Source organism: Elaeis guineensis, chromosome 1 (genome assembly GCF_000442705.2).
Source record: "Elaeis guineensis isolate ETL-2024a chromosome 1, EG11, whole genome shotgun sequence".
Lineage (NCBI taxonomy): Eukaryota > Viridiplantae > Streptophyta > Magnoliopsida > Arecales > Arecaceae > Elaeis > Elaeis guineensis.
In genome coordinates this window covers 3802239-3812464 of record NC_025993.2, presented here as the reverse complement: position 1 = coordinate 3812464, position 10226 = coordinate 3802239, and the positions used below count along the sequence as shown (strand labels likewise).

The following is a 10226-nucleotide window of genomic DNA, read 5'->3' as shown; positions in this document are numbered from 1 at the left end:
TGTGGGTGGGCCAGCCCAGTGCTCGCACGGTCCACCATGGACCATGCGGTGCTGGTGGTCTATGGGATCACGTGGACTGAAGTCGCGGTCCATGCGTGGTTCAGAGGTCTTTGTGCGCGATCCGACGGTCTAGGGAGCTTTCGATCGAGATCCAACGATCTGAGAAGGTTTTTGGTTGATCTTAGGACTCCTAATCATATTCTAATATAGATTTTAAGCCTTTAAAAGGCTGTGACCGTGAACAGAAGGGTTATGGTGTGGCCTGACTTTTGATGTGGTGCGCGGATAACTTTGAGCAGCTGTGAAGGAGCCTGAACATCCGTGAAGAGAGAGAGACACGAAGACGCTGCAAAGAGAAGGAGTAGAGCTCCTGGACAGTGGACAGCAGTTACTTCGGGGATTCAGAGAGGTCTTTCTAGAGAGAGAGCTTTTGTGAGGAAGAACTTTCTATGAGGGAGAAATTGGGTATACGAGGGTTGAGGGTGAGATCTCCTCTTGTAAATTTTTTTTTATAGTGAAGTTTGTATGCCCCGTGGAGGCGAGCTCTTTTTTGGCTGATCCATGTATTTTGATTATTTTCTATTTTATTTTCTTTCTTTTTGCTGCATCGTGCGATATCGAAAAGATCTTGAGAGGTAGTATCCTGGCCAGACATCCACCCAACACTTCTGTCATGCGATGGAAGTATTTGACTTGCTATTTGTGTAGGGACGGTGTCGGCGAAGGTTAATTTGCTGAGATATAGCTTTATGAGATAGACGCAATACAAAAGATAATTCTTATTTTATCAATATTTTCATCGTAAGTATTCGATAATTTATGACTCAGTCTCGGTAGATTTCTCTCGCGATCTCAGAATCATCGCGACATTCAAGTACTCCGACTTCCAGAACAGGGACTCCAAGAAGAAGATGAGCTTCTTGGAGATCGAAGACCTCAAAACTATCGATCTCCTATGGTGCTTATTCCATTGCGGAAGTTGAAGAGCTGTTCTTATAACAATTATTAGCGATGTAAATTAAATTTTTCATCAAAATTATATTTTTTATGTACATAATTTTTTTGGAGAAAAAATCATAAATTAACTATTTATATAATTTTTTTGATTAATAAAAAATTAATTTTTTTGATGAAATTATTTTGAAAAATTTTTTTAGACCAAAAATTTTTTAGATTAAAGAAAATTAATTTTATTTTTCATCATGAATATTTTTTAATATCATTTTTTGTAGTTAAATTTTTTGGATGAAAAAATTTTTTGGTTAGAAAAATCTAAAATTAGTTTTCTATGAAATTATTATTAGAAAGATAGTTAATTATTAGCGATATAAAATAAATTTTCATCGTAAATAGTCTTTAAAAAAATTTTTGCAAAAATTATTGACGGCGAAAATAAAATTTATGTTGCTAATAAATTTATTAACGATGAAATTTTTTATTTTCGTCATCAATATTTTTTTTATAAATTTTTTTCAAGGAAAAAGTTTTTTAGTGAAAAATTTTTTTTGGCAAAAATTATTGATGATGAAAATAAATTTTTTTTTGCTCATAAATTTATTAACGATAAAAATTTTTTTGTCGCCAATAATTTTTTTGGGCAAAATTTTTTTTAGTGAAAAAAATTTTTTTTGATGAAAATTATTGACGATGAAAATTAAATTTTCATTGCTAATAGAATTATTAACGATGAAATTTTATTTTTTCATCGCAAATAACTTTTTTAGAGGAAATTTCTTTTAGAAAAAAAAAATTTTAGTGTAAAATTTTTTTTTGACGAAAATTATTGACGATGAAAATTAAATTTTCATTGCTAATAGCATTATTAACGATGAAATTTTATTTTTTCATTGTAAATAATTTTTTTAGAGAAAAATTTTTTTAGTGGAGAAACTTTTTTTTGGTGACAATTATTGGTAATGAAAATAATTTTACGTTGCTAATAATTATATTAATGATGAAAATTTTTGTCGCTAATAGTTCTACATTTAATGCACGTCAACTCGACGTCCCTTCGTGCGAAACCCTCTCCTCTCTCTCTTCCCCTCTCCTCTCTCCCTCTCCCCTCTTCTCTCTCCATGCTCTCCCTGAGCTCTCCCCTCTCCTCTCTCCCCTCTCCTCTCTCCCTCTCTCTTCTCCCTCTGTGTGCTCTCCCCCTTCTCTTCCCGCCAGCGAGCCCATCTCCACCATCACCGCAGCCGTCCGTCATCCGCGCCACCATTGCCGTTGCCATTTGCTAGAGGTAAGGTATTCCAACCCTTTTTGTTTGTATTGATTGAGCCATCGAGGGACGAAGGGGGTTGCAGGGGGGTCGTGGGCGGCCGACGGCGCCACGGGGCGAGGGAGAGGGTCGGCCGACAGAGACGGGGTCGGGAGGCGGCCGGGGGTGAAACGGGAGTGGGGATGGGTTCGGGGGACTACCAGGGATGGGGGCGGGGAGGGGGCCATGGGCAGTCGGTGGTGCCATGGGGTCGGAGAGGGGGTCGGTTGGTGGAGACGGGGTCGAGGGGCGACCGAGGGCAAAATGGGGGTGGGGATGGGTTCGAGGGGTGGCCGGGGGCGAAACGGGGGTGGGGATGGGTTCAGGGGGTGGCCATGGGTGAGATGAGGGCAGGGACGACGTCGTGGGCGGTCGGCGGTGCCACGGGGCCGGGGAGGGGGTCGGCTGGCGGAGATGGGGTCGAGGGGGCGGCCGGGGGTGAAACGAGGGCGGGGATGGGGTCGGGAGGTGGCCGGGGGTGAGATGGGGGTGGGGACAGGGCCATGGGCGGCCAGCAATGCAATGGAGTCGGAGAGGGGTTTGACCGATGGAGATGGGGTTGGGGGGCGGTCGGGAAGGGGGTCGGCCATGACACAGCGGTGCCACAGGACCGCGGAGTGGGTCGGCCGGGGAGGGGGTCTGCCAAGGAAGGGTGGGTGACGGCAGGGAGCAGGTCCGTCAGGGAGGGGTGGGTGACGGCAGGGACGGAGGCGATCGCGGAGGGGTGGGTGATGGTAGGGAGGGAGGAAGGGAAGAGAGAAACGAGGGAGAAAAATAGAAAAAAAAAATAAAAAAAATAAAATATTAATCAAATATTTTATTATTTGATTAATAAAAATAAAATTTGGATCACGATCTGAATTGGATCGAGGTCAGGATCCGGATCAAGATCCCAATTCGGATTGGGATCCAGATCGAAGTTCGATCAGAATCTAAATTGGGATCCGGATCGCGGGGGGTTGGAGAGGGCAGCGGTGCCACGGGGGGTGGCTCGCGAGGGGTGGGTGACGGTGGTGGCGACGCGGGAACGGGGGTCGCAGAGGTCGAGTCTGAGCGGCGCGGGGTGTGTGACGACGCCGGCGCCGTGGGAGCGGGGGCTATGGGAAGCCGAGTCCGGAGCTCGTTTAGAAAAAAAATATTTAAGAAAATAATATTTAGTAATATATTTGAAGGATCTAAAGTATCGAAGTAATTGACATATCGTACAAAAAATAATATCTAGAGGTGTATATGACATACCAACCCGATTAGAGATGGATGAAAATTCAAATTTACATGAAGAGGAAGCTTTTCAGCAAGAAGAACAAATATTAGCCGAGCTTCTTGTTGATGAAGAACTTGTAATGACTCCTTTAAATAGGGCTAATCTACCGTCTAACAAAGTTGAAGCTGATTTTGTATTTAATCTTGATGAGTCAGAGGACGATGATCAGTTCATAAATGACGATGAGATAGAAGACGACACATATATCGATTATTATGATTCAAAGGAGGATCTACACATCAAGGAAGATACGAATATTGATGAGTAGATCTATATTCTTTGTTCAATCTTTTCTTGCAATAATGGTATGCGATTTAATTCTATTCATTAGAATATAATTTATTTTTTATTATTATTATTTAATATTATATTCATTTATATGTCAAGAATTGTAGGTATGGCACCAGGAGAAAGATGACGACGTTTGCGTTCGCAGTCTATCTCGGAGGCTGAGGCGTCTTCATCGATTTCCACTGCCGCATCAGCTCCGTCGTCAAAGGATCCTACACTGGCAGGTCCCAATAAGGCGGATCCCAGTGATATTATTATACTTTTTATATAATAAAATTTATTTTTTTTTTATTTAGATAGCTATCATACTAATGATTTATTTATTATTGTTTCAGGCCAGTCTCCACCGGTAGTGAGGTGAGGGTGAGGTCCATCAAAGAACCTCGCTTTAGAGTATTGGAGATGCGAGTACCCGAGATAGTGTCTCCGTATCGAGATACCATCCGGCTACACCAAGCTCATTAGGAGATGGTACGAGCTGTGGCAGATCAAGCTGGGCATCATATGCTGCAGTTATGCCCCGTGACGCTTTTCAATTGGTGTCACATTGTATTGGCTCAGAGAAAATTTTTTTACACTCAATTATAGGTAAAATAAATATACTGTGAATATTTAATTAGTATAGTATTTTTCTAATATTTGTTATTGATAGGGTGTATTTGATATTATTGATTTTTAGGAGGATCGCATGCAGCGAGCTGTAGATGCTCATTTATCTTTGTATTTCAAGGAGTATCGCCACCACATCTATCAGCATTGGTACCATGTGATGCAGGATCATGAGGTGGAGGCAATGCGACAGCGGCCCTATGACAGCATCACTATGGATGATTGGACTATCATATACCGATATTACAAGGATCCGGCATATCAGATTATACATCCAATTTTTTTTTTAATTTAATAATTGAATCATTTATTTTTAAATTCAATTTGTTACCTACTAATTTGATTGCTAACTGTATAGAGAAGATGTGTCCAGAATGTCATGAATCGGACGAGACAGACCATACCGCATTGTGGGGTTCGAGATCGTTCACTCGTCACATGGAGCAGATGGTAAGTAATTTTTAATTAGTATATAATTCTCTAGCTAATTAAAATTTTTTTAATTAATTATTCTCAAATTACAGAGAGATACTGAGAGTGGCGAGCTTTCTGGTATGATCGATATCTACCAGTGGATCCACCAGCGACGATCAAAAGAGTGAATGACGGAGTGCTAGGAGCTCTTTATAAGTTTTTTTAATTATTTTTTTCATTCACAGTTTGATTTTTAGTACGAAATTAAAATAGCTATAAATTTAATTTTCAAGACCGTATGATAGACATCAGATCCCAGCCAATCCAGAGGGCTCGATCGCACCCACAGATGGCGAGAGTTGTGATCAGGTGCTTGGTATGAGATCCTGTTATGTTAGGAGTTTAGGGCATGGGATCACTGCTACCTCATCCTCACACTCATTCAGGACTGACATCTATGCTACCTGCGAAGCTCGGCTGGTGGAGATGCATAGGCAGGCTAAGCAGCAAGCTGATAAATTGACTGCACGTGTCGATGAGTACCAGCAGCTCTAAATTCAGATGATGGAATGGATTACGCAGATAGAGCAGATGATGCAGCTGATGAGGCAACAATAGATCGGTCTGAGCTCATCCGAACGTTCTTCTTCCCCAACCCGTTCTCCTTCCGCAGATGCTGGCACTTGACGACCTATTTGTGTAGCTTTTTATTTTTATTTTAGGTCTCTTGTAATTTTAATTTAATATAATAAAATAATAAAATTTATTTATAAATTTATTATATAATTTTTTTATTTTTAATTTTTAATTTATAAAAGGTATTATAAATATAAATTAAATATATATATTTATAAATTATTTTTAAAAAATATTTATATATTATTAGCGATAGAATTATTTTCGATGAAATATTGGTCGTTAAAAAATATATTAGCGATAAAAAATTGGTTGTAAATAATTTTTTAATAAATTTATAAATATTAAAATTTTATATTAAATTAATAATGATAAAAATATTTTTATCATAAATAATTAAAAATTTATTATCGATAAAAATTTATGTCAAAAATTGAGATATTTGAGATGTAAAATTTACATCACTAATATTTTTTAAATTTGATTTTTATAATTTTTTTTAATTAAATTAATAGCGATAAAAATATTTTCATCATAAATAATGATATTTATGATAAAAAATTTATATCACTAATATTTTTCTAAATTTGATTTTCATAAAAATTTTTAATTAAATTAATAGCGATAAAAATATTTTCATCGTAAATAACCATATTTGCGATGAAAAATTTATGTCACTAATTTTTTTTAAATTTTATTTTTATAAAAAAATTTATTTAAATTAATAGTGATGAAAATATTTTTATCGTTATTAATTTAATATTTATTAGTGATAAAAATTTATGTCAGAAATTATGATATTTGCGATGAAAAATTTTAGCCACTAATGCTTTTTTAAATTTGATTTTTATAAAAAATTTAATTAAATTAATAGCGATGAATAAAATTCATCGTAAATAATTAATTTCATCATAAATTATCTTTTTTATGATTAAAATTTTTTATCGTAAATAGTTTTGCAATAAAATAACTTTTTTAACGATAAAAATTTTTCATCGGTAATATCAATTATTTGCGATGAAAATTTTTTTTCATCGTAAAAAATTATCAATGTCGCGATTATTTATGATAAATATTAACGATGAAAATTAGTTATTAGCGATGAATTTTTTTTTATGCTAATATCTTGTTTTGTTGTAGTGTAAGTTAGATAATTAAATTTTAGGAAAAAAAAGTACTTTTGTATAATGAAGTTCAGAGATATTAGCAATCAAGTGATCCAAATTTCATGTTTGCCAATTTGGCTAATAATGTGGCGAGATCAATCAAAATCTAGAAAATAGGAAGATGGAGTTCAACACCATTTGTCCATAACTATCACGTGACTGCACGTGGCTCATTAAACAATTATATGCGGCCGCTGATCTTGATCATACGTAACCTCCGACCTAGCCCTCGCTCACAACCTCTACTCTAATCAAAGCATCGCTCTCAAGGCCATCCCCAAGGGCCGCATAGCCAAGGGCGGCTATGCCCACAATGTCATCCGCAAGATCGCCATAATGCGCCACTTCCATCACCCCCACATCCTTCACTTCCTTAAGGTCCTCGCTTCCCGCTCCAAGATCTACTTCGTCCTCAAGCTCGCCTGCAATAGCAAGCTCTATGCATGCATTGCTCGAGGCCATCTCTTGAGGACCTCTCTCAATGCTACTTCTGCCAACGAATCTCCGCCATCAAATACTGCCATGCACGCGGCATCTACCACTGGGACCTCAAGCCAAAGAACCTCCTCCTCGATAATGCCAACCACCTCAAAGTCTCTGACTTTGGCCTCTCCACATTCCCCGAATAGATCCCCGGCGATGGCCTCCTCCACACCCTCTGCGAGACTCTAGCATACGTCATGCCCGAGATGCTTGCTAAGAAGAGCTACAACGGCACCAAGATCGACATCTGGTCCTACAGCATTATTCTTTACGTCCTTAATGTTGGGTATCTACTATTCAATGACCTCAATTTGATGGCGATGAACTGCAAGATCTATTGGAGGGAGTACCGATGCCCCAAGAGGACCTCGCCGAAGCTCCGACATCTCATTGGCTGGATCCTAGACCTGAATCCCGAAACAAGGATCACCATCGATGGGATCCTTTGCGATCCTTGGTTCAAGAAGGGGCTCTCGAGGAGGAGCAAATGACAGTGGTGAAGTGCCATGCGGCAAAGACCGCAGAGGTGGCAGAGGCAGAGGATAGAAAGTTTTGGAAGTTGGAGGAGCCAGACCAAGCCCTCCACACCTTCAATCTAATATCCTTCTTCTCTAGGCTTGACCTATCCGAGCTGTGGAGGGCACTCAAGTTGAAGAGGGGCAAGTGGTAGAGGAAGGGGAGAGCATCGAGAGTGGCGTAGTAGGAGAGGAAGATAGTGTCGACAAGGGTCGGATCAGAGGTGATGTATGATCAAAATCAGAAGCTATGTATGATTGTTTAGTGGGCCAGGTGTGGTCACATGATGATCATGGGCAAACGGCATTGAGATCCGTCTATCTGTTTTTTTTATTTTGATCGATCTTGCCATATTATTGATCAAATTGACAAATATGAAACTTAAATCACTCGATTGTTAATACCCCTAAACTTCATTATACAAAAATATATTTTTGACTACAGAATCAAACGTATTATCGAATAGATGATAAATCAAGTTAATATCATGTCTATATGGTTGTATATTTTTTAAAAAAATTAATAAATATTTTATAAAATTATATAAAGTTGTAGGTAGATTCAAATATTCGAATACGGATCAGATAGTTGTCTATGCATATCCATATCTATTTTTTTTTTCGATGGATATAAATATAAATACCGATACTAATTAGATTTTTAAATTTTTATCGATATCTATATTGATTCGAATGCAAAATTAAACCCGGATGGATATTTTTTATACTATTTTCACCCCAGCTCTCAGAGCTGCAGCCATCGAAGCGGGTCTTTAATGTTCTCCTCGGCACCAAAGGACGACCCCTTCACAGCGGTGTGCTTTTAATGATCACCTTTGGCCATGCACCAATAGATGGAGAGAAAAAACAACATCAACAAAAGGGAGTAATAGCAGGGCTTAGAGGGGCCCAATCCGCTGAATCATATATTGGTCCTGACCTAGTGTTCATATGTAGGTTGTTTATCTAATTAAGTCAGATGTTCTTGAAATATTTTATCTTTTTATTCTGCATTCTTGGGTTTGTATTCTTGTTGTTATTCAATTGCTATCACTAGTGAGCTTTGAAATTCTTTTACTATTTACTAAGGCACCAAACTTATTTGGCATGATTATCCACACCATCTATCTGGCATGCTAGCTACGACATCTTTGATCTTTAGATTTTGTGTCTGAAATGTTTCTGGCACATCTGGTGGGACCTATAGGATAAAATGTCAAAGAAAAGCTCCAAGGCAATGAAATAAACTGAAGCTTTCTGAAGGGAATGATCACATGACAATATCAAAATCACAATTTTATTGAGCATGACAATCATCCTTAGCAGGTAAGTTTATGTCGAAAGAAATAGTGGGGAAAAAAACTCCTTATCCTCATGAAGAAGCCTTGGCAGGTTCTCAAGGCCAAGGAGTGTCCAAAAATTCTCAACAAGACTGCACATTAGCTAAAGGAACAGCAATTAGTTGGAAGCCATGGAATGGTTGATATATGTGATCATATTAATATGCTCTCCTTGATGGCCCCACGACATCATGCAATCACATTTATCAAATGCCATTACAAATTGTAAAATATTTGCTACATATCATCGCAAAAATAACTCAGGAAATTATGTGAATTGGCTTAAAGAGCCTAAGTGATCTATTTCGCAATTAGCAGTGAATTAATAAAGTTGGCTTGAAAAGGCTGATCAACTGAAAGTACTCAAATATTTGCGACGCAATGATCCAATTGGTTATAAAAGTTAATTGACTAAGAAAAATATGTATAACAAATACAGTTCAAATTAGTCAAAAGGTCAAGGTATAAAAAATGACTAATCAACCTAAAATAATTAGTTGAGCAAACAAATTATAGATTGAAATTTATTTTGACCAATAATAATTATTATAATTGGTCGCTTGCATCAATTTATGTTTCTACTGTTTTTTTTTTTTTTTTTTGGATTTGATATTAGAGACACGTGCACTAAAAACAATGAATATGTGGTTAGAATGGCCGGTGTTTATATATTTTTAACCATTGAGTTTAAAAAGCTTTAAATTGACCAATACCATGGTCAAACATGGTAGAAATATAAAAATTAATCTATCACTATATATGCTCGACAACAATAATAAGGGGACTGTGAGTAGAGACTTGTTATGGTTGATAGGCATGATCAATCCACATAAAATGATGCCTATGATCATGCATGTTACTAGACATGGTTCCTGGGCTATATTTTATGGCAAACTTAAATATCTTTGGATCAATCATATATGATAACTTATTTCTCTGGTTGACTTAACATTTCTTATAATTGGTGAGTATATGATACCTTATGTTTATCTGGTTCAACAAAAGTATTTATTTTTATTGAGCAATGGAGGTAATGTTTATCCCTATGAATTAAGTTACCATCAACCAACTATAATAAATGAATAATATTATTATACCAATCAATATTTAATTAATAATTATTTTTATCTCAATATATAGAAAGCATCTGGCTGGCCACTTGGCACGTATATAAAACGTCATATTTGGGTGGTCAAATATTAGAATTAACTATTTAAGAGGAGCTATTAGGATACTAAGAAGTTATTCATG

At 37.3% G+C, this 10226-nt stretch overlaps 1 pseudogene; it reads left to right on the top strand.

Annotated features, from left to right (window-relative positions):
- The first annotated feature begins 6850 nt into the window (after window positions 1–6850).
- On the top strand, window positions 6851–7790 carry LOC109505446 (CBL-interacting serine/threonine-protein kinase 14-like; annotated as a pseudogene).
- Window positions 7791–10226: the final 2436 nt, after the last annotated feature.